The sequence below is a fragment of the Lissotriton vulgaris genome, chromosome 1_1, assembly GCF_964263255.1.
Source record: "Lissotriton vulgaris chromosome 1_1, aLisVul1.2, whole genome shotgun sequence".
Taxonomy (NCBI): Eukaryota; Metazoa; Chordata; class Amphibia; order Caudata; family Salamandridae; genus Lissotriton; species Lissotriton vulgaris.
The window spans coordinates 600248886-600274047 of NC_141685.1; positions in this window are offsets into that span (position 1 = coordinate 600248886).

A 25162-nucleotide genomic window follows, 5' to 3' on the forward strand; every position below is an offset into this window, starting at 1 on the left:
ACGTTGTTATATAGATGTACCTTATCTTTATATCTTGAGAACATAACGTAATTCCTCCAATCAAGCAGTCTTCGCGGGATTCCCAATCAAGGAAAGGCGAATGTCTCATGGACCATGAAGTCACCAACTTGTTAAAAAGTAGAGTTTTATATTTCTGTAATCAAATTATGCCACAATGTTTGTTCAAAACAAAATCCTGTTTACCACAATTTGAAAATACTGCTATGTTGTGAAAATATAATTGCTTACCCCTTCTATATTGCTGAGGGGTATCCTTAGTTCACAGATCAACTATTTTGTGTATCAGTAGTAGTGTTGCTGTCGTGTGCCGATACACAGGACGTGTTGGGTGTGACAGGTTATATCTGCATTCATCTGTATTCTGAGGGTTTTCCTGGGCTCACACAAAGGGCTGGGTTACCCCCTACTGATGCCTGGAGCCAGGTTGAGGTTGCAAGGAAATGTTGTGCACTTTTGAGGTTTCTTTGGAAACTTCTTAGGTGTCTCTTGAAGTCAACTCTTGAACAAAGACGTTTTGGAGTTTAAAGTACAGGGACTCTGACCCAATAATCTTAGACACTGCATCGAACTGGCTCTACTATCTGCACATTGTCAGAAGATTGCTGTGTTGCCAGGAAGGGCTGCCATTGGGACTATTTCCTTTGTTGTGCTGGCTTGCCTGCTAGGCTGCTCGAGAGACTGCCACCAACGCTGTAAGGCCCTGTTCTATGTGTAGATGCTTGCGCTCGCTTTTTATTCCCTGGGTCCCCCGTGCCGCCTTTCCATTGAGAGAGAGCTCCTTGATGCCTGTTCCTCTGGGGAGCTACCCATCGGCGTGGTTCCCAGAGTGTGCTACCGCTCCTGTGGCCTTGACCCATGTCCTAAGTGTGGTGAGCGCCTGGAGTTGCCTGCAGCTGCACCGCATGATTGGTGGCAGCTGCCCTTGACTTCCCGGCCAGAGGAAGGTATTGTAAGTCAGCCGCATGGACACTCGAGGTCAATGTATCTGCCTTTGTGTAAACAAGCTATATGCCTGATCAGGGGTATTACCTGTCTGGGCGAAAACCTTTGTGGAGGGCCCTTGAGTTAGGAGAGTATGCTGCACCAGTCTTGAGTGATCGGTTAGAGACTTCCTCATCACGGACTGTGAGGGAAGCCTGCCTACACACTCCCTCACTGGAAGAGCCCTTGATTATCGTAATAGTGCTGTAAAGCTTCAAGAGACTCCACAGATATTTCCTTGGGTGCTAACCACTCGAGGGCTGGTCAGGTGGTCTGTAAATAGCTGGGTAACTACTCAGCTGCTTTTCATGGTAATTCATGTATTTGTCCCTGAACATATTCACACTACATACCCTACGAGGAACTCTTCCTGATTTAGGAGACAATGATATGAAGATTACTGTAATACGTTTAGGAGGTGCACAGGTGCTCCGGCTTCCTACTCTGCTTCCAGACACACTCATTGCAACTAGACCATTGTGATGACCATAACCCTGCTAACAGGAGGGCAAGTGTTTCTGAATCCCTGTTCCTTTACAGTTATGAATCTGCTCATGGTGACTGCCTGGCTGAGGTGCATACTCTAGCAAACCAGAAACCCCATTTGTAACAATAGCTATCTGGATGTCTTCAGTCCTGATGCTGAGCACACTTCATCTTCTTTGCTGCTGTAGCAGAAGTGTGCTCATGCTTCACTGTTTTCTGACCATTGTATTGCATTTATAATAATATGCATATGTTGGTGCTTACTTGCCCTCCATCCAGATGTGTTTTGCCTCCTGGTCATGATTAGGCTGCCAAGAAGCTGTATTGACTTGCCCACCTGCATTAAGTGCTCGCCTCCGAGGTCTTGGAGGGAGAAGAGCCGCTCTGCCACAGTTTCACTTATGGTGCATACCCAATACAGATTCTATGGTAACTTGTTGGTTGGGGTTTCTCTGGTCTGAGGGTTGTGACCGCCAGCACTCTTTCCGTTGGCGTCTCCTTTCTCTCTATTAGCCATCAGCATAGTGCGCTGCTTCTTTTCTTTGAAGGACAATTCCGACAGTTATCAGCTTTGATTCTGTTGACTAACGAAATTATTGTTTCTGTGGGTTAAGCTTACCACAGAGGCTAGGATGCTTGTTTTCAATGGTTAGGTACTGTGTTTGAGGGAACATGGAGGGCTACCGTTTTCTTATGAGAATAGATTAGGGTTAATGTTTTTGACATTAATAAAGGCATTTTATAAAATAATTCAAGAATAAGCAAGTACATGCATCAAATCCAAAAATAGCGATTCCTAAATTGCAAAAAATAAGGAATCACAATTTAGAAATAGATATCCGCAATGCATGAAGCCGTTCACGAAAAATACTGATTATGACGTGCTAAAACCGAAAAATACTAATTGCAATTTTGCTTTTTTTGCAAAATCGCAAAAAGCTTGTCGCATTGGATGCATGCTGATGATATCACAACCAGGATTTTATCCAGCCCATGCTTCATCCAGTGCCCAGAGGAGGTCAGAGATGAAGGAAGAGTACTGGAGCTGAGCTGAAACACACCCAAGTTTGTTTCCTGCAACGTTCTGTGCCCCAGGATGGACAAAACAGCATCAGGGGATAGTGCCACACCCAGAAAGAGAAAGATGAAATTTAGTGAGAGAAAACTAGAAAATCTCATTGAGGAGGTGTCCAAGAGCCATGACAAGCTATTTGGGAAAATGTCACTCAAAGTGCCAGAGGCAGAAAAAAGAAGGATATGGCAGCGCATGAAGAGCAAGGTGAATGCTGTGGGTGTCACATATCAATGAACTAAAAAAGAGGTGGTACGACCTGCAGAGCCATGCCAAGGAGCGAATTGCTGACAGGCTGAAGGAGGCAAGGGACACAGAAGGGGGCCCATCTACTGTACCCAACAACACAGCCCTGGAGGACCTGGTGAGGGCGAACATTCAGCCTGAGGTAGTGGTTGGAGTGACCCAGCTGGACACATCCTGCGTAGCAAGTACCCCACAAGGTAAGATGCATGTAACCACACACCTCTACGTAATGTTTAATCGTGCACATATACCCAGGCCAAACCCAGTGTACAGGTCAGACTCCAGTCCACGTTTTCTCTCATACACCCAATGCATCTTGGGAGTTGTAGGCATGTCAGTCAAGTGGGTATTCTAACCCAACAATGGCAAACAAAACACGCCAACACTGCATGGCAGTCAGTGGTTGCAGTCAGTGATGTAATGTGAGCCAAGTATGCAAAATGTAACAAAATAGTAAGATTAACACAAATTGACATTGCACTGTTTCACATCACAGATGCAGCTGAGGCAGACTCTGTAGATAGTGATTGGCTACACATCTCTGAGACACCTGCTGAGACTGATGTGGAGACTCCAGTTGCCCCAGCTTGCACACCACCCACACCCACAAAACACAGGGCCCAGATCCCTTCACTGCAGCCCATGGAATCCGAGCTGGCTCCTGCACCCACTACAGGGACCAGCCAGCCTCTTGTGACAACACCACCTACACCACAGGCATGGGCCCAACGTGGACAGCGGCGCAGTGCAAGGGCCCACATTGCTGTTCATGAAGACCAGACTCCGAATGTATTTGGTGGCGTTGAGTCCCAGATGTTACGCGTGCAGCGCCTGCAGGGAAGACACATGGGCTCAATACAGCTGCAGATATCCAAACTTGCCAAGAACATCAGCATAATGACAGACAGTGTGCGAGAGCTGACCACAGTGGTTGTTGAGGGGAATAGACAGACCAACTCAAGCCTACAGGAGCTAACCCGGGCGATGCTAGCGTGACAAAGCACAAAGAGGAGAAGGCATCGCCAGAGCATGATGCGCATGTCAGCCTATACAAGGGCCAATAACAAGCTCTGCAACAGACTGCGCTGCTGCCACGTCGCTCCGTGGCCATGCAAATCGATCTGGGCCATTACTGTGTGGATGTTGCCAGGGCCCTAGGACGACCACTGCCGTGTAACAAATCCAGGCCGGGACTGTTGGTGTCATCAACTTGATAGGGTAGGAGGGAAGTGAGGAGGCATCCAGTCTTAGCAGCCTAGAAAGGAAGAGACGGTAGTGGTGTATCCAAAAGGAAAGGACCGCACATTCACTAGTGACAATTAGGTATGTGATAAGTACTGGAAATATAATAAATCTTCAGTTACGAAGACGGAGTGCTCTACAGACCACTATCCCCCACTACCAAGAGAGATTCAATGACAATCGTAGATTGACAGATACCAATAAAGCAAGAGGGTCAAATCTGGCACAATCCTAACAAACAAGTATTTACAGGGACAAAATGGATCTCCTGGTTGTTTCTCAATAAACAAAGATTTTCCAATATCAGTAGTGGTTGGACATCACAAACAAACAAGAAAGTTTAGATTCTTATGTTCTTTATTCAAAATCCATGGGAGTAAGCTTGACAAGAAACAGCCGACACGTGTTTCGTCAGTACTAAAGGTAAGTACTAAAGACTTTTTCAAGGCTAGGCAGGACGTGAAATAACGTCGTATGTCACATAAGGGCTTGTCCAGGCATGTAGATTTAAAATATGGAACCATATACAAAAGAAAGTCCGGAAAGATAAAGAAAGTGTCCGGATGTTAAAGGATGTGGAATCAAAGCATCCTGGTCTGGGTTTATAATAAAACACCCTGGGCGATAGTAGTAAGATCGGAAGCACCTGCAAGTACCAAGCGCAGGGCTCTCCCCGACGGATGTAGTAGCAAAATATGCTCAATCAGAATGAAGAAATCTTGGTCTTTTAGCTTTATGTAAATGTCCTGTAGTTGGAGGAGAGAGTATGATATCAAGTGGTGAGTAGCAAGGTTATTGGGGGTGCAGTCCAGTGCTCACTGTGCTCACTTATAAGTATGTAAGCTTATGTGACGAGCGTCCCTAGAAGAGGAATCCAATATGCTGCAGTCAAGCCCCACTGCAGCGAGAAGCGTGATACATCGAGTCCGTCTGATTCCGCTACTACACAGACTCGATTTATCACGCTTCTCGCTGCAGTGGGGCTTGGCTGCAGCATATTGGATTCCTCTTCTAGGGATGCTCGTCACATAAGCTTACATACTTATAAGTGAGCACAGTGAGCACTGGACTGCACCCCCAATAACCTTGCTACTCACCACTTGATATCATACTCTCTCCTCCAACTACAGGACATTTACATAAAGCTAAAAGACCAAGATTTCTTCGTTCTGATTGAGCATATTTGGCTACTACATCCGTCGGGGAGAGCCCTGCGCTTGGTACTTGCAGGTGCTTCCGATCTTACTACTATCGCCCAGGGTGTTTTATTATAAACCCAGACCAGGATGCTTTGATTCCACATCCTTTAACATCCGGACACTTTCTTTATCTTTCCGGACTTTCTTTTGTATATGGTTCCATATTTTAAATCCACATGCCTGGACAAGCCCTTATGTGACATACGACGTTATTTCACGTCCTGCCTAGCCTTGAAAAAGTCTTTAGTACTTACCTTTAGTACTGACAAAACACGTGTCGGCTGTTTCTTGTCAAGCTTACTCCCATGGATTTTGAATAAAGAACATAAGAATCTGAACTTTCTTGTTTGTGTGTGATGTCCAACCACTACTGATATTGGAAAATCTTTGTTTATTGAGAAACAACCAGGAGATCCATTTTGTCCCTGTAAATACTTGCTTGTTAGGAATGTGCCAGATTTGACCCTCTTGCTTTAGTCTTAGCAGCCTGTTGGTGCCAGTGACCACTGCCAGGAGGCGCAGTTTACGCAGCACAGCATCTTCTGTTGTACATCAGGGTGATGTAGCCGATGCAGGCAAAAGGCGTCTGGGGGTGCGTGGCAGGAGGCATTAGCCAGGCATGTCCTTCATTGTTTGGCCATGGTGACGTAACCATGGTCAATAACATCCTAGTGATTGATATCCAGTGCGTGGAATTGTTCATTTAACTTTATTCTTCAAGGCAGTCATAGTTATTTTTTGCACAAATCTCTGTGTGGCTACACATTGATACCTGGGCTCATGTTAATAAATACTTTCTTTTATGACATTTATGTGTTAGGTCTCATTATTGCCTACCTCAGAAATTATGTTGGGTGATGTCTGCGCGTCTCCTTTGCCCTTCTGCTGAGTTTACCACATGCGCTTGTCGGGGTTGTGTGGGCAGTTGGTTGTCCCCATCAGACTCACTGTCGGACACCTCGATGCGTATGCCTCACCTGGTGGCAATATTGTGCAACATGGCACATGCAGCCACGATCCAGCAGCAGGTCTCCGGTCGGTACTGCAACGCTCCACCAGTTTGTGTAGAATTCAAAAGCAGCGTTTCGGAAGTCTAAACGTGCGTTCTATCACATTCCATGTGCTGATGTGTGCCGCATTGTACCTCTGCTCATGTGGTGTGGCTGGGTTGAAGTATGGTGTCAAGATGTAGTTCTGCACGGCATATGCACTGTCACCTACAGGGTGGAAAGCAAAGGGTTAGCCACAGTTATGCAGTGCCATTTGTTTGATTAATGTTGCGACTAGGTATATGTGTCTACCAAGTAGATGTCCTTCGCCAAATTCACCGCTGAGCAGACGAGTGTGGATGCCACTGTGTCGAAATATGTATGAGTCATGGGTGCTTTCAGGTAATTGCATCACAATGTCCATTATAACATTCTTTGCATTGCACACTACTTGCACATTGATTAAGTGATATGATTTCCTGTTCCTGAAGATGTATTCATTCGCTGCTGGGGGACAAATCGGGACATGGGTGCAATCTAGGCAGCGGATCACATGAGGGAATTGTGCTAACTGGTAGAAGTCCAGTTTTGTCTTATTTAAATCCTGTGGGGTTGTAGGGAAGGTGATGTGGGGGTGTGGATCCTTGTCATCATGGCGTCAAGGAAGGTTTTGAAGAAGCGTAAAAGTGAGCTTTGTGATACACCTCCAGCTACAGCTACTACCCCCTGGAAACTGCCTGAGGAAAGTGGGTGCAGGCAACATAGGACCTGTACATCTGTGGGGATAGCATGGGTGCTAGGGGTCTGGCGCTGCATTAGGGGTTTCAATTCTGCTATTAGGTGCATGATCATTGCACCGTTCAGCCTGTACTTATCATAGATTTCATCCTCTGTTTGATCCAGAAATGTGATGCGCACTCCAAATATCCTTCCCTGTATTCTCCTTCTGTGCTGGGATGCTGCATGGATCCTCATCTTCCTTGCCATCACGTAGAGTGCTGCCATTGTGAAAGGCTTCAGGGGCCTTCTGGCACAGGTTTGTGATTGGTTGGACCTGTGAGAAATGTTTTTTTCCACTTTACCACCTGATTGTGATCCCACTTATTCTGCACTTGCAATTTTGAGATTTTCCAGCAAATCGCAAATTGCGAGTTTACATGCATTGAATTTCGATTCTTTATTAGCTAATTGCTGTTTGCGGTGGCTGTTGTGAGAATCGCTAATGAGGATTCGTAATATTGGTTCTCGCAAACTTTGCGAGTCCTTATTTTTGCGAAAATTTTTGTTTTCCAGTAATTGTGTTTCTGCATTGGAAAGTGTTGTTTTGCGTTCGCAAACAGCCATATTTTGTGAATCGCAATTTTTGCGAGGCTTTTTTTGCTTGATGCATGTGCCTGAAGTCATGATTTTCCATAGAGGGTGCCCACATTTGGTGGTTTATTTTTCTTTTACATTACTATGGAGGGTTCTGGGAGAAGTGGTTAAAGGAATTTAAACCTTCGTCAGACTTCTGGAGTGCAAGGATCTGGTTTCTCTATTGGTGAGGGAGAGAGAAGCTGGAGTCTGCTGTAAGAATTCTAACATTGGGTCCATGGTGTGGTAAATAATGTAGAATTATGCCAAGAAATCTATGCAGGGTGTAATTGATGAGCTCATATCTCAGACAGGGGCTCTTGCGCATTTGGAGAGAAAGATTTGCCCTCACTGTGTTGTCCTAAAGGCAGAAAATGCTCAAAAAAATGAGTAAATGTTTCTGACGTGTCTCAGATGAGAGGACCCTTGGCTCCTTGGGTTCCATATGGGACTTTCTTTCTGGAGGATATCCCTTGAAAGAAGGTCAGGAGATCGGATAAATTGAGTGATCCATGCCCACTAACATAGACCGGAGGCATGTACCCTTAACACTTGGGGCCCTGATGACTTCTTAATTATCCTGCCTCCTCAGTGTGGAAACACCGATGACGATGCCAACGTGCACTCCCTAACATTGGCTTTGACAGGCACTTCATCATGCTTTGAGGAAGACGTTGTGGATAATCTGGGGCAGCCCTATTGTTATCCCAGTGTTATTACTCATTTCAGATCTGCAGAATGGACTCCATCTACGTCTGTAGGAGAGTGCATTTCATGTTGGTTAGGTCCCCTATGGACAAATTCAGTAAATATATACGTAAACTGGGGTGTCCAAGGCTAAAATTGCCTCGCAGTGTCTCCTTGACCAGTTATTGACCTATCTACGGTGACTTTCCTTTCTAGAAAGGGTAGACAACCAAAGAAAGGCATAGACAAGGCTCTAATAATTTCCCAGGATAAACTCCTGTGAGTATAGCCTTAAGGATAACAGCAACCACAGGAGTGACCAAAACTGCCACCAAGGCAAGGAACAGAGCAGCGTGCAGAGCATCAAACACAGCTGCCGCCACAGCAGCAACAACAGCTGCAACCAGGGGGTAAAGCGAGGAGGGGTTGTAGTGTAGTTCCTATATTCCCAATAGGCTCTGCGCATTGGAATAACATAAACGGTAGTTTAGACGTAGGACTGAGGTCATCTAGGTCTCTACTGAATATGTTAGACTTAATTATGTATGCCATCTAGCTCAGAGGTCACTAGAAACTTTCTCAAGTGAACAGGAAGGAGTTAACTTTCCTGAATATACAAGAAGGGATTCGTTTCTGACAACCGCATAAACATGACAACTTTGCTCCCCCTAGAATAAGGAGTATATCTCCAGAGTCGTGTGAAAACAATAGACTGCTATTTCACTCAGTCAATCGTGCATGCTTGATTTCACCAGAAATGCAGAGAAATAGAGAGACGGGCGTTTTCAATAAAAGGGTTATTTATTGAGCAGTCTTCTTTCTCATGCAAGAGAAATGAATTGCCACAATTGCAATACTTGTCATTAAGTAAACTGTGTACAGTAAAAGCAGTATTATGAAATAATACTGTAAAAGCATTTATATGGTTTCTGAGCCATAAGATACTTAAAATGGATAAAATATATACATACTTAAAATCATTGACTAAACGTGCTCAACTGGTGCTTCTAAGATACGCCTACCCCGGTGTACCTAACCTAAGCCTAGTACGTGGGAAGGAGTAAGTGAGCTGCAGTTTAAGTTAAGTTAATTTTGCCAAGAATCTGAATCAAGAATTCTCTAAGGATCTAATCAGCGCCGTACCTTGGTTATAGAATGAAGGAGGTCTTGTATCTCTTTCTCAGGACTCGATCTCCCAGCAACCCGCAAGGGTGACTGGAAACACTGGAGCTGGATTTCTCGGCAGGAGAAAAGACAGCGTCTCTCTCAGTGCGTCAATGGGAGAGTCGGCTTCCTTCGGCACTCGCATCAGCTGGGCTTCGGGTAAGTAGACAGCCGATCTGCTCCAAACCACCGTGTGTTTGCTTAAGGCAGATGCTGGTATATTTATACCTGGAAGGTGCCGAGTTTGACGTAAGGTTGGACATAAGACGTCACTAAGAACTTTCAGTTCTTTCAGGACTCCAGCAGTTCTAGGACAAATCAAAACAGAAGCAGGGGGAATTCCCGGGCTGCTGGAGGCTTGGTTTGTTTAAAGAACGCGTTGTACTTTCTAGGAGTCTATGGGAGTAGCCTTGCCGTATTTGGACTGCATTGGCTTTAACTGATTATGGATATGATTCTTATGCCTTTATAAGGATACTAGCAGCCCGTCCGACGTTGTCCGGGTATGAATTGCTGCCGGCCAGTAGTATATTGATTTGTAGGACTTCGTTTAGATAGCATTTCTTATCTGTGACAGGCCTGTGAAATGCTCCGATTCACAGTGCACTGCTGATGCACTTAAGAGTGCGCGTTCAGTAGTGTGTGAACTCGAGTTTCCCTACTTTATTTTTCCTTGCAATATTATATAGCGCGAACTCGAAAACATGGCATGAGCACAATTTACATTACAGAAGAACACATTCATTTGTGGTAGGCACGGGGAGACCAAGCTATTTGCCTGGAATCACAGGATGTTGAGCTGATGCCGAGATTCGAACGTAGCTTTCCAGCTCTAAAGCTCGCAATTCTAGAACTTGCGGCGGGAGGCGTGTCTAAAAGTGTATGTCGGTGCTGGCCATCAATGAGAGAGACCTGTGCATTTTTCAAATGGGTGGTGAAAAATATGAGTATGTTGCTGGAGATGTGGGCCGCCGTGCCACCAATGTACTTACCGGGGGAGGGTAAACACCCATTATTCCGCAACTTTTTTTCCTCATACCATCACTCCGCATACTTTCATTACGAAAGTACCATGACTCCGCAATGCCATTATAATGCATGGCATTACATTTGATATGCTTTTACCACGCATACATTTACAACAAAATTCGTTGTAAATGCATGAATGGTAAAATCATGTTTTTTTAAATGTTTGGATAAGGTAAGTATGGATTTAGGGGTATATGTTTTGGGGTACTGAGGTATATGTTTTGGGGTATTTGGGTATTTTAAGGGTTCATATATAGTTTTGGGTTATGGGGTACAGGGGTAGTTTTAGGGTTTAGGGATAGGTATGGGTTTTGGGGTACAGGGGTATTTTTGGGGTTCAGGGCTAGGTTTGGGTTTTGGGGTATAGGGGTATTTTTAGGGTTCAGGGGTAGGTTTGGGTTTTGGGGTACAGGGGTATTTTAAGGGCTCAGGGCTAGGTTTGGGTTTTGGGGTACAGGGGTAATTTAGGGTTCAGGGGTAGGTTTGGGTTTTGGGGTACAGGGTTATTTTTAGGGTTCAGGGCTAGGTTTGGGTTTTGTGATACAGGAGTATTTTTAGGGTTCAGGGGTAGGTTTGGGTTATGGGGCACAGGGGTATTTTAAGGGTTCAGGGCTAGGTTTGGGGTTAGGGGTCCAGGGGTATTTTATGGTTCAGGGGTAGGTTTGGGTTTTGAGGTACATGTGTATTTATAGGGTTCAGGGCTAGGTTTGGGTTTTGGGGTACAGGGGTATTTTTAGGGTTTAGGGATAGGTTTGGGTTTTGGGGTACAGGGTATATTTATAGGGTTAAGATGAGTTAGTGTTTAAGGGTGTTGAGGTATTTTAAGGAGTAAGGGTGGGTTATGATTATGGGGTGCAGGGGTATTTAAAGGGAGCAGGGTGGGATTAGCACACGATATGAGACATGGCATGAAGGGCGGAACGTACCACACGCCCCCAGCGTTTGTCACGCCCCTAGCACACGCCCACAGCACAACGCAGACACGCCCACAAGGGACTACTTTGCTGGCACGGTTCTTTTACCTTTTAAATGTATATGTGGGCGTCTGCATAGCCTATGTCCTTCTGCTGCAACTTCCCTTTCCAACGCTATATTGGGTGTTGTGATTGGTGCTGTGGTTCCTGAGATTAGCCGCCTCAAAGGTTTGGGCTGTTTCTTTATTATATTAGTATGGATGATTTGTTATAACCGCATAAGGGCATGAATCGGTAATATTTAAATAGGGTCCTAGATACGGTTACAATACCCACTCCACGTATAATGTCCATGATTACTAAATACTAAGCAATACTAAACATATAACGTTGCTTGTTTTCCAACCCACCCCAAAATACATAAAATGCATTTGAAATGGTATGTACACGAAAAATGAGTATCATACTGTACGTTTTCAAGCAGAGGTAACATTCAGATAATGCATATATGGTACGTTGGGTGAATGATTTGCGAAAATTACACTTATGAAATGGCTCTTAATACAGAAGAGAAGGTCGAGACCATTTCATCACATATTTATACAATACTGTACATGTGCTAAAGGCTTAGTCAAAATATTGTCTCTGGAGTTCCTAAAAGTAGAAGTTCTGTTCTCTAAGAATAGCTCTACTTTAAGCAGAGTATCATGTGCCAAAAAAAAAAGGTAAATATTTTGGGAACTGGAGAAAAAATAATTTCGCTTTCAGGAAGAAAAATAGTTCCAATGTTTTTTAGAAGTTCTGTTTATCAAAACTTGAAGGCCGAATTCAAAGTTCAGGGAACTCTGTGTGCTCGCTATTTCAAAAGTTATTGTCGTAGTTAGGAGAGAACATTAACTCAGATAGGCGGGTAAAAAATTTGTCTACAACAGTAGGTGAAAGTTGGACCAGGTCCGAAAAAGTAGAAATAGTGCAAATGTGCGAAGCATTGCCATCATCGGTGTATGGATCAGCAATGTTCACGGAAGGTTGTACCTGTGTGTCACTTTCATCTCGTACCTCACCGCCACCTAATCGCAATGGTGAGGTCTCAACGAATCGCATCATCAGAATAGGTAGCCGCTGGGGAGAACACGTTGCATGAGCCATTACCGAACCAAGCAAAGTATCGATATCCATAGGTACTGCTGATGGTAGTGTAAGACAGACGTCCAACATGCATTCTTCTCCGCATAGCAGACATCGTAGAACAGGTAAGATGAAATCTTGCTAGATTGGTCTGAATGAAAGAAACCAGGTAGTATTCAGATCTCTTAGCCGAGCCAATCCGAGGACCTTAGTAATCCGTTCTCGGTATCGTATTGCTAGGATCGTTTCTTCCATTGTTGCCTGGGTTTGGTCTGTGACTTAACTTGCCATATCGAAGCAGAAGGAACAAAAATAAGATTCCTGCTATGAGTCCCAAGATCAGAGGCAGGCCATCGAACACAGAATGCACAAAATTCGGGAAGATGCCAAGAACTGCTTCGAAGGGTGCTAGCAGTCCTGAACAAATTGTCTTAAATACATGTGCGATGCCACTGGTATCTGACATGTTTAAGCTTTGATTTAACATTTCTACGAAATGCACTGGGCAATTTATTGATAATAATGTATGTATCTGTGCTACTGTCCTTGCAACTTGCAAATCATATGTTTCTCTAGAAGAGGTTAAAGGCACAGTTGTTTGTAAAATAATAGACTTTATTCTGCTTAAAGTATCAATTCGAATAGAAGAGATATTCAAAGAAGGCCATATTGCCGCCTCATGTCTGGATTGCTGTTTGGATACAATACTTGCATACAACAAGTGACCATGGATGTAACACTCACGAGATAGGCTTTTCCTGGCACCATGCCACAACAGCTGCGGTCACTTATTATAACGTAGCTGCCGTTGGAAAGCTGTCTCAGAAAAGGTTCTATCTGTGTAGCAGGGGTGCCGTACAGGTGACATGAAAGGTTGTTTGATGAACCTTCGCAGGCTCCATGCAAGTTAATTCCTTGGCACAGAAGTGTACCGCTTAGTGAATTTTTACAGTTGTTTCCACTAAGAAATACCTCTTTCTTGCCCCCACTCCAACATCTATGTGTATAAGGCAAATTCCAGGTTGACTTGATGTATCCTTTACCCAATCTTTCATACAGGCCTGCTGGTATATACTTTTGGCAGTATTGAAACTGAAAAGTTGTAATCGGGATTGTAATGGTGCCATGTATTATCCATTCAGTGACCGGTCGTTCTGACATTGTCAATGGTAATTTTTCTAGTTTTTTAATGCTCAGCACCGTATAGTCTGCCCCTCTTTGTGCCAAAGAGATTTGTCTATCAATAAGGTTAAAGAAAGAAAATAATGACGTTGTGTTGATTAGACGCCATGGCACATTGCCTGAACGCAGATTTTGTAACGTCCAGCCTAACTGTACAATAGAACGTAATTGGGACTGGCCATGTTGTAACATTAGCATATCCTGTTCTATTATATCAATAGCAGATGATACAATGCTGTCCAGTGAATAAATTCTGGAGGACAGAGTCGTTAACCCATTGTCCACCACAGAAAGGGATTTTTACAAATTAATACGAACAATTTCTCGTATTTTTTCTGCAGTTTCAATTTGTGTTATTTTCCAAGCTTCATTATAAGCTGCGAATATACCGGCATATATGAAACGTTTTGGATGCTGTTTGCGAGGTCCCATTAAGAAATCTCGCAAGTCAGCATCTTCTTTAAGTAAAGTCAAGTGTTGCTTAATTTCGGGTAGTATGGATTTCTGTAGCCATTCTAGGCAAAGTTTTCCTACACTATATGTTGTTATAATCCCTGGATGTTGTCTCTGGGAATATCTTGGGTCTAGCCTATTCTGTTTGAACCCCTGTATTTTGTTCAGGAATCTATCTTGACAGTTATTAGTGTCTGTGGGCAAGATCAACCATTTGTTCCAATCAGGAATAGTTCTGTTTTGTTGTAAAATATAGGACACGTCTAATCCCTCATCTGTAGTGGTGTTTCTATCAGGCATAGGCTTTGGTATAGACGGGTTGTTTAAATCTTTTATCCTGGCTAGGCCAAGACAGGTTGTTTGCTGAATGGTGTCATTCAGGAACATGATTTGTTCTGGGATCATGCAGGCTCTGAATGATGATTCTAAACCTTGTTCCTGCCATTCCTTTGTACCCCAGACAGTTTTTGTCTCAATGTTGTTTTTCCAAAATTCAAAAATAAATGTAGACATTTTTTCATAAAACTTTTCAGAATAAATCAATTTAGTATTTGTCAACATGTTTTTCACTCCTGTCTTATTCATAATTTTAAAATAAAACGTTTCTGGATCAGTGATATTAAACCCTGAGAAGAATGGGAATTTCTCATATAATGTTTTTGAACTGCCTTTTAGCGGATTTAGACAATGTTCCCACTGATTATAACTGAAATCATTTCTTGGATTAGCAGATTTATGCAAATAATGATGCCCAAAGTGATTGAAGCAATACATTTCTTCATAATTTGAAGAACCCTGTAAATAATCATGTTCTGTAAATTTTGCTGACATTTCTAAATCTGACATCATATTATTAATATTTTCAAAGTCCCAATCATCAGAGAAAGTACTAGGTGATACAAAGTCACTTAAAGAAATCTTGAACTGATGTGGATATTTCAAGAGCTAAACCGGGCCATAGATTTCATAATCAGTATTGTCAGATGCTACACCACCAGGTATAGGAGTGGCTGTGATATTCACTGATGATAGTTCTCTTTTTTTGATGTGAGAAGATCTGTGTGGTTTTAGGACCAAGTTGATGTTCTGACTTGCTGTGTCCATTGTACTATATTTTCCATCAATAAATCTACCCAAACTTCAAACCAGGATGAGCCACTGAAGGAGGAAAAGTACACCTAACACAATCCATAGTTCAATCCAGGGTGAAATCAGATATATTTCTCCAAGTTGATGAAAGAGTTCTGTAATTTTTTCTTTGAAAGTTTTTGTTGCTGGCGTTTCTTCATGTTCACTTGGATCATCAGAAAAGTCATCGAAATTGATGAAGTAGCCAGATGCAGTTCTGTCAATTGGTGGAATTGCTTCCGGATTTCCTTTAGTCTTTGGATCTCCATTTGTTACTTTAGTATAGTCAGAGGCTACATCATTGTAGACAGGTGTTTCTTGACGAACTGTTGCAATTTGGGTTTCAAGAGGCACAAGTTCCATGGCTTTGTTGCATAGTCCTTTTTTATTCACTGCAGTTTTATCAAAAGTGATTAGTCTTTCAGTTTGAACCTCTTGGATTGTAGCAAGATTTGGTCTTCTGCTACTTCTTGGGAGTCCACTGGGCCTACTACTTATTATTGGCCACATCGTGGTTTTACCAGGTCGATTGATACAACTCGGTTCTCCTTTTTACCAGCAAGGGGTAGTAGTACTACTGATCTTGTTCCGCTGACAGCTAAGACAGGTACTGCTTTTCTGTAAGAAGGCCCAAATTCCTTCTTCACCGCGATCTTTTCTGTGACCTGATCCCCAATCTTTGGAATCCAGACAGGTCTTGCTGGGACAGGTGGTTTTTCTTCAGTGGTCGTCGGCTTTACTTTTTCGTTACTTAGACTCTTTCTTGTTTCATTTAAGTCCTGTAAAACAGCCAAACGATCTTTGATATCAAAAGCTTTTTGTTTCACCACTAAAGTCTGATGATCGAGATCTTCGATTATCATTCTTGTACCAGACAAAAGTTCATACGGAGTGATTCCCCACAGAGAATTTCATGGCAGATTGTTCAGACTACGTTGGACACTTATGAAATGTTTGACCCACCCATCACCCAAACCTAATACCCTCGCCGTTATAGATTGCTTTATGTCACGTTTTTTTCTCTCTCCACTAACGCATTTCCCTCGGGATGGAATGGACTAGAGTACCGCAATGCAATGCCCATGCTGGCCATGGCCTCCTTGTAAGCTCGAGACCTAAACGCAGGACCCTGGTCAGAATGTAGCATGCCAATTGCGTATGTGCCGATAAAGTCTCACAAATCTTTTATAACAGTTCTGGCGTCAGCCGAGCGCTGGGGCCACATCCAAATGAATCTCGTGCAGGAGTCCACTGCGACCATGATATCTTTATAGTTTCCGTCCCTTTGTAAGGGACCACAGTGGTCCAGGTAAACACATGCTAATGGTTTATCTGAGATTAGAAGGGGCGTCTGTGCTGGTCGTTTCACTGTTGATACTTTCATTTTTGGCATATTTCACATTCTAGAACATAGTTTCTAGTCTGCTTTCTCATGCGTGGCCACCCGTATCTCTGTTTTAATAATGATACTGTGGCGGAAACACCAGCATGTGCAGAAGCGAGCCCTTCGTGTGCCGCTAAAATTAGTCCTAACCTGTGTTCCATGTTTGGAATTGCTCTATCCCTCACTCTAGGGATTACAGCAAAAGGAACATTGTTTGTATCAGTTTTGTATGAGTACTTTACTGGAAAGCCTTTCGGGAGTGTCTTACCACTGTCTTTTACTGAAGCACTGACAGCTTGCATTATCTCGCTGTCTATTTTTGTTTTTGACCGAGTAATGGCAGCTATGGAAGCCGTTTGCACAGCTGCCTTTGCGGCCTCATCAGCCAATTAATTCCCTGCGTTGATGACTCAGTGTATGTATAACGTGAGTCTTTTGTAGTTCTTTCGGTAAAAGAACTACTTGTTCCCAAAGCATTTTATGTTTGATTGTGCCACCTTTTGCATCTTTGAAGCTGTTTTGAACCCAGTTCTGCAAGTATTCATTGTAAGACTGGACACAGTAATAAGAATCGCACACTATTAGTGTGGGGAATTCGCGATCGGTATTTTCAAGTGCCATCTTAAAAGCCTGTAGTTCAGCTGGCTGAGCTGTACAGTCTCCGAGTGATTGAGTTTTAGTGACCAATGGTATAAATTTTCCTTCGTGCCAACGACCTTTAACAATCGCGCACGCAGCACTATATGCTTGTTTACCCCCAACTGCAGGTTGTGCTGAACCATATGTATATATTATACAGCCGTAATGTTCGAGAGGCAGGATTTCGGTCGGCAGAGGACATTCATATTCTTATTGGAGAAATTCTTGTGTTTTTAAGTTAGGATCAAATTTGTATACTACGTCTGATGCAGCAAGAGAATTAACCCATTGTATCCATCTCGGATGTAAACCTTTAGCATTGGGAATGCTTGCTCTTGTTACCGCTTCTAAAGCAGGTACTGGTGTAACGATTATTATACGTTTACCTTGTGCGAGGGCTCTTTCTTTTGCTACGTCAGTTTGAACCGCAGTCCGAATTTTTTCAGTAGAACTTAATTTCATTTCAGCTTGTGTGTACAAGTGTGATTTGTAAACTATTGGTACTGTTTCTCCCTCGTTAGAGGTTAGGTATGTAAATCTGCATCTTCCTGGGATGACTCGGATTACAAGGTTGCGTTAGTTTGCGCGTGTTTGCAGTTTTGTTTTAGTTAACATGTCTGTTTGTAATGATCGTAACATTTCTGTGTGTTTCTGAGTCCAATTAATTGGTTTGAAATCAGGTTTTATTAATTCGTAGAGTGGTTTAACCCTCTCTGCATAATTTAGAATGTATGTTCTTCCGAAATTCAGGACACCTAGAATTGATTGTACGTTTTTCAGCGTTTTTGGAGTTTGCAGTACTGCACACTTCTCTAAGAAGTTGTCTGCTAGGCTTTTGCCTTCACTTGATAACTCATATCCTAAAAACAGGACCGTTAGGTGGGCAATTCGTGACTTTTTAAAGTTGAATTTGTACCCTTCAGATGCGAACCCAAGAATGATGGTGTTCACTCTTTTCAAGTGTGTCTCCAGGTCATCGACTGTAAGATAGATATCATCGAGATAAGATAATGCCTCATCATCATACATTTGTAGTAACTCTGTTACCCTGGCTGAAAATAATCCTGGGCTATTCTTAAATCCCTGTGGGAGACGGCAAAATTGCTTTTGTTCCCCCATACTGGAGAAAGCGGTCAAATACCTGCTTCAGGTGCTATGTTTTGACAGAAGAAACCATTTGAAATATCCAATGTGGTTTTATATTATTTGTGCACGATGTTATTCATTAGTGCTTCACTGTGTGAGTTTTGTACTGCAAAGGTTTTACAGCAGGAGTTTAGGTGTCTGTAGTCCAAAACTAGACAATATGAATCGTCTGGCTTGGAGACAGGAAACAAAGGATTGTTCATTTGTGAGGTGCATTTTTCAATCACCCCCTGATATTCAAGTTGATCTAAGATCTCTCTGACTTGCTTTTTAGCTTCTTGCTTAACAGGATACTGCCTCTGTGCAGTAGGTTGATTTTTTAACTGGATTTTATGGTGAGGAGAATCCTCATCCCATCCTACATGATTTTTATATAATGCAGGGGCTTGGGCCACTGCCCATTTTCTAGCATATGTGTATTTTTTATGTATTGAATGTGATTTGAGAAGGCAGGCATAATAATTTAGTGAAGTAGTGTGGCTCACTGGTTAGAGGCGGCAGACCCGAGAGCAGAGGACGGCCCGGGACCAGGGTTCGATTCCCGGCGCGGCAGGTTTCTGGACCAGGGTCAGCGGACTCGATAATTCTCTCGCCTCGGTGCCCACTCTGATCAGCGATCACACTCGGCAACTCTGGGCATTAGCTTGCCTCATCTTCACTAACGGCCCCACCAGACCGCCGGGGATGCCTGGTCTCACCCTGGAGATACCCATTAAGGGACCATCTCTCAGGGAAGCCAGGAAGGGTTTCGCAGCGGTCGAAGCGCCTTGGGACCCTACGGGTAAGTAGTGCGCTATATAAATGCCAATACATTTACATTTACAATTTCTTCGCCATGTGGGCACTCCCTGACAAACTCTGGTGGCCAGTCTTTCTCAGCTAGCAGGATATCATAGCCTTTAGATAAGTTATCCCAAAAGAGACATCTTATTTTCCTAGTTTTATCCCCCTCTATACGCAATGCTATTTCATATAATTTATGGGGTATACTAACTCTGGTGTCTGCAGTTTCCACTTGAATGTATTCATTCGTGTCCACTGTCTCCAGAAGATTCATCAGGATCTTGAGAGCTATGGTCACTTCTGCTGCGCTGTCTAACATTGTCTGGGCCCACTCTCTGTTTTTCAGTTGTGTCCTCAGAATCCTCGGCATGTTTTATTTTAATACTAGCTACCTTCTTTTTTGGAAATTGTAATTTTTTACTTTGATGAGAAGGTTCCTTGTCTTTGGATTTGACGTGCTCTTCTTTGTGTTCTGACCGTCCTCTTCTTTCCGATTTCTGTGAGGAATTCTGAAAAGATCGAGAGGGACGTGTATCAATATCTTGATATCTGTCAGGTTTTCTCAAATTGTCCCTATTTCTAAGGTTGTATCTTTTTTCAGAGGGCTCTCTTTGGGTAGACTTGCCTCCTCGTTCTGGAGATCTATCTCTTCGTTGAGGAGACCTTCCTCTGGACTGAAACTGTTTTTCTCTGGGAGTGGTTTGTTTATTACCTTCCCACCTCTTTTTTGGAGTATTGAGATTATTTTTGATAAAGGTTTTTTCAGGATTTTCAGTTAGTTGTGGTTTTAGTGGTTTCCCACCCAAACTATCTCTACCTAGTTCTTCATAGGATTTTTCAATTATTCTGGCAAGTTCAAAAGGTTGTTCTGCTATGTCTGTTTCTTTCAATTTTTGGCGGATCGCCACAGATGCTGCTCCTAATTGAACTAATTGTCTATATGATTTTGTTAATTCTTGTAGTTGAACTAAAAGTTCTCGGTCTGACATTTTTTCAATGTCGGGATGTGGTGTATAGCCGGCTAGAACCGGCCATGTGGCTCCTGGTCTACCTAGTGGACAGAGCCTGGTAATGTGATTTTGATGTTTTAGGGCGCCATTAAACCAGAGCTGATGCTCTTGGTATGTTAGTAGAATTTCAACGTCCTCGAAAGGGGCGTATTCCTCTGGAGATTCCTCTATTTTGTAGTAGTGGAACTTGCGTGTCACAGCATGTGCTGCTGGAAAATGTATCCAGGAATAGAATACCTCTGCCTGCCCATATTCATGGGCCTCTACCACAAATATGACCGTACCACCTCTTGATGATACTCCATTTTTTATAAGTTTCATAGTTATTGTTTTTCTTATATTGACCGGGATGATTATAGCATTCTGGTCATCATTTTGGAGACTTGTGTCTTCCGCTAAGAGTTGAGCTGCTAATTTAGCTCTCTCCCTTTCTTCCTCACTATCTGACATTTTTACTGACAGAAAGTTTGCAGGGTATGTTTTGAGGAAACAAAGATTAGGTGCACAATATTTTGGAACACTGTATCCTTCAACGTTGACTAAACCAAAAACTATTACATAGGATTCTCATCCTACTAAGTTCTGGCGGATATTAACCTTTTACCCACTCCAGGCGTCTCTTGGAGTTTTTACAGGAAAAGGGGTCTGTGTGAAAAGCACGACTGAGTTACTCTAGTATCTAGCATTAGATTATCGCCTTACCAAACGTTGGGCGCCATGTAGTGTAGTTCCCATATTCCCAATAGGCTCTGCGCATTGGCATAACATAAACGGTAGTTTAGACGTAGGATTTAGGTCACCTAGGTCTCTACTGAATATGTTAGACTTAATTAGGTATGCCAGCTAGCTCATAGGTCACTAGAAACTTTCTCGAGTGAACAGGAAGGAGTTAACTTTCCTGAATATACAAGAAGGGATTAGTTTCTGACAACCGCATAAACATGACAACTTTGCTCCCCCTAGAATAAGGAGTACATCTCCAGAGTCGTGTGAAAACAATAGACAGCTATTTCACTCAGTCAATCGTGCATGCTTCGTTTCACCAGAAATGCAGAGAAATAGAGAGACAGGCGTTTTCAATAAAAGGGTTATTTATTGAGCAGTCTTCTTTCTCATGCAAGAGAAATGAATTGCCACAATTGCAATACTTGTCATAAAGTAAAGTGCGTACAGTAGAAGGAGTATTATGAAATAATACTGTAAAAGCATTTATATGGTTTCTGAGCCATAAGATACTTAAAATGGATAAAATATATACATACTTAAAATCATTGACTAAACGTGCTCAACTGGTGCTTCTAAGATACGCCTACCCCGGTGTACCTAACCTAAGCCTAGTACGTGGGAAGGAGTAAGTGAGCTGCAGTTTAAGTTAAGTTATTTTTGCCAAGAATCTGAATCAAGAATTCTCTAAGGATCTAATCAGCTCCGTACCTTGGTTATAGAATGAAGGAGGTCTTGTATCTCTTTCTCAGGACTCGATCACCCAGCAACCCGCAAAGTTGACTGGAAACACTGGAGCTGGATTTCTCCGCAGGAGAAAAGACAGCGTCTCTCAGTGCGTCAATGGGAGGGTCGGCTTCCTTCGGCACTCGCATCAGCTGGGCTACGGGTAAGTAGACAGCTGATCTGCTCCAAACCACCGTGTGTTTGCTTAAGGCAGATGTTGGTATATTTATACCTGGAAGGTGCCGAGTTTGACGTAAGGTTGGACATAAGACGTCACTAAGAACTTGCAGTTCTTTCAGGACTCCACGAGTTCTAGGACAAATCAAAACAGAAGCAGAGGGAATTCCCGGGCTGCTGGAGGCTTGGTTTGTTTAAAAAACGCATTGTACTTTCTAGGAGTCTATGGGAGTAGCCTTGCCGTATTTGGACTGCATTGGCTATGACTAAATATGGATATGATTCTTATGCCTTTATAAGGATATGATTTGTTATTACCGCATAAGGGCATGAATCGGGAATATTTAAATAGGGTCCTAGATACGTTTACAACAGGGTAGCAACAGTGACCACATCCACTTCCCTGTAGCAGTACCATTACCAACAGTAAGTGCAAGCACAGTAGATACCACTGCAGTGTTGGGCAGCTTATATCACAGCTGCAGCTGCCATCACAACAGGGATAACAGCAGCATCAACAGATGTAGCCAGACTGGGGACTACATCAGCAACCACATCTGCCACCAAAACAACTGCCATGTCACTAGCAACTACAGATGGCACCTTGAAATGGACAGCACCAGAGACCATAGCTGTGGCCATAGCTGCTGTCACGTCAGGAACAACATCAGCTACCAAAGCTAGAAAATCAGCTGTGACCAGAGCAGCGACAACAGCAACACAGGAACAGTAGCAACACTAGCTGCAAACACACAGAAGTGACCACAGCTGTATTGACAGCAGGGTCCACAGTAGTAACCACCGCTGTAACTATAGTAGGGACCACAATATTCAACCACGACAGCCAACACAGCAGCAGCAAAAGCAATGTTTGGTTCTCCAACAGCAGAAAGGTCTGCAAGCAAAGCAGCAGCAGCCACACATATGTTGTCATCAGGGATCCTAACAGAAACAGCATCTGTGCCCACAATCACAGCAGCAACAGTTCTTGTAGTTGCAGTGACATCAGGTAGTTCTTATCTGATAGATTCTTGTGATGTTTCCTATGATGCTGGTAAGAACTGCCTGTCGGCTCCATCCCCTTCTAGGGCTCTCTCATATGGACTGTTAAATGTTCGCTCGCTTGTAAAGCACTATGCTGAGATTGCTCTCCTAATTGAATCCTCTCATTTGGACATATTATTTGTCACTGAGACTTGGGCCACGGTGGACTGTGGGGCGGAACTCGGTTGGGCTTGCCCACCGGGCTACCTCATAAGACATACCCCCCGAGTCTCTGGTAGGGGGGGGTGAAGTAGGATACATCTTTAGAGACTCAATCTCCCTCTCGCAGCTGGTGGTAAAAGAGGTGTTGGGGTTTGAGCTCATGGGCTTCTCTATCACGGCCCAGGGCGGTACCCTGATAGCAGGTCTTTTATGCTACAGGCCACCTTCTCTGACCACATCGGCCCTTCAGTCATTGGTCGATTTGATCTACGACCTCTCTAACTCCCATGCCAAGTTCCTAGTATTGGGCGACTTCAATCTTTGGCCCTCAAGATCTGGCCTTTAGAGAACTCTGCCAAGCATGTAGCAATATTCAACTTGCGCAGCTGGTTCTGTCTCCTACTCACACAAAGGGGCATACTCTAGACTTGGTCTTCGCTGAGAAGGAGCTGGTTGTAGTGGAAGAGGTAGTGAATCAATGCTGGACCGACCATGCACTGATCCTTATGTCTATTGCCTTGCCTGCCCCGTTAAAACCATGTAACCCGGGCGGCATTAAGTTCAACCGGCAATAGTCTTGTATTCTCAAGGAGCCAAACCGACCCACATTACTGCCCAGGACCTTTATGGTGGAGGATAGTGTGGATAAGAGCTGTGCCGTCCTCTGCCAGCAAATTTCAACATCTTTGGATGAGCTGATCCCTCTAGGGAAGGTGAGAGATAGACCTAGAGGAGCTAATGCTTGGTTCACTGACGATCTTGGACAATATAAGCTCCGCTGTAAACAGGCGGAACGTACCTGGAGGAGATGGTATAAGGAGCGGGATAGGGCAGCGTACAAAGTGGCCCTGCAGGAATATAAGGCCCAGCTAAGGTGCGCAAAAGCAAGGTTCCTGGAAGATACCTTGGCTAAGGATCCTAATAAATTGCAGAACCCGTTCAAGCTGGTCAATAATCTAACCATCCCGTCCTGTACTGTACCAGCCATCCCGTCCTCTCAGGAATTATGTGACTTTTTGGCCCTCGCGTTTGAGGAGAAAATTTGGACCATTTTGAATGGGCTTATGGTGCCTGGGCAGTCTGTACTGTCTTCTTCTTCCCCCTCAAATCTTCCCCGTTATTCGGAACCTGAATGGGATGACAACAAGGAAGAGTCCTCTCAGCTGTCCTGTTTTCCTACTCCCTCGCTGGAGGAGTTTTGTGCCCTGGCCAATGGCGTGTCCTCGGGCTCACCGCTTGACCCAATGCCACACAAGATTTGGAAGATATTCCAAGATGATCTGTTTCCCCCGCTCCATTCTATCTGTTGCCAGTCGCTGATCACAGCATCAGTCCCAGACAGTTGGAAACTGGCAATAGTAACACCCTTGCTAAAAAAGGCTTCTCTGGACCCTCTATGCTCGGCCAATTATAGGCCCATTTCGCTCTTACCATTTGCGATAAAAATTGTTGAGAAGTGGGTCACGAGAGCCTTGTCCACCTTCCTGGAAACCAACTCCTGCCTGGATGCAGCCCAATTTGGCTTCAGACCGGCCCATGGCACCGAGACAGCATTGGTTACCGTGTTGGACGATCTACGAACGCGTGTCGACAGGGGCAAGTCAGCATTCTTAGTGCTGCTTGACATGTCGGCCGCGTTCAACACGGTGGACCACGCGGTTCTACTGGGTCGCCTTCGGAGCGTGGGAGTAACGGGCCTGGCTCTAAGATGGTTAACATCTTACCTCTGCAACAGACAGCAAACTGTGGCGCTACCACCATTTCGATCAGCCACACGACAGGTGAATCAAGGTGTCCCCCAGGGATCAGCGGTTAGTCCGATTCTTTTCAATTTATATCTTCAACCCCTGGTAGATCTGATTAAGTCATTTGGCATATCTGTCATCAATTATGCCGATGACACTCAATTGATTTTCTCTTTTGAGGGTACTGAGATAGTCTCGAGGGACACCTTTCACCGCTGCATGTCGGCCACAGCAGAGTGGCTGCGAGCTAACTCACTTCAATTTAATGGGTCAAAAATGGAGGTACTCCATTGCTCCCTAGACCGACTCCCCCGCGCGCTACCGAACGACTTCTGGCCATCCTCCATTC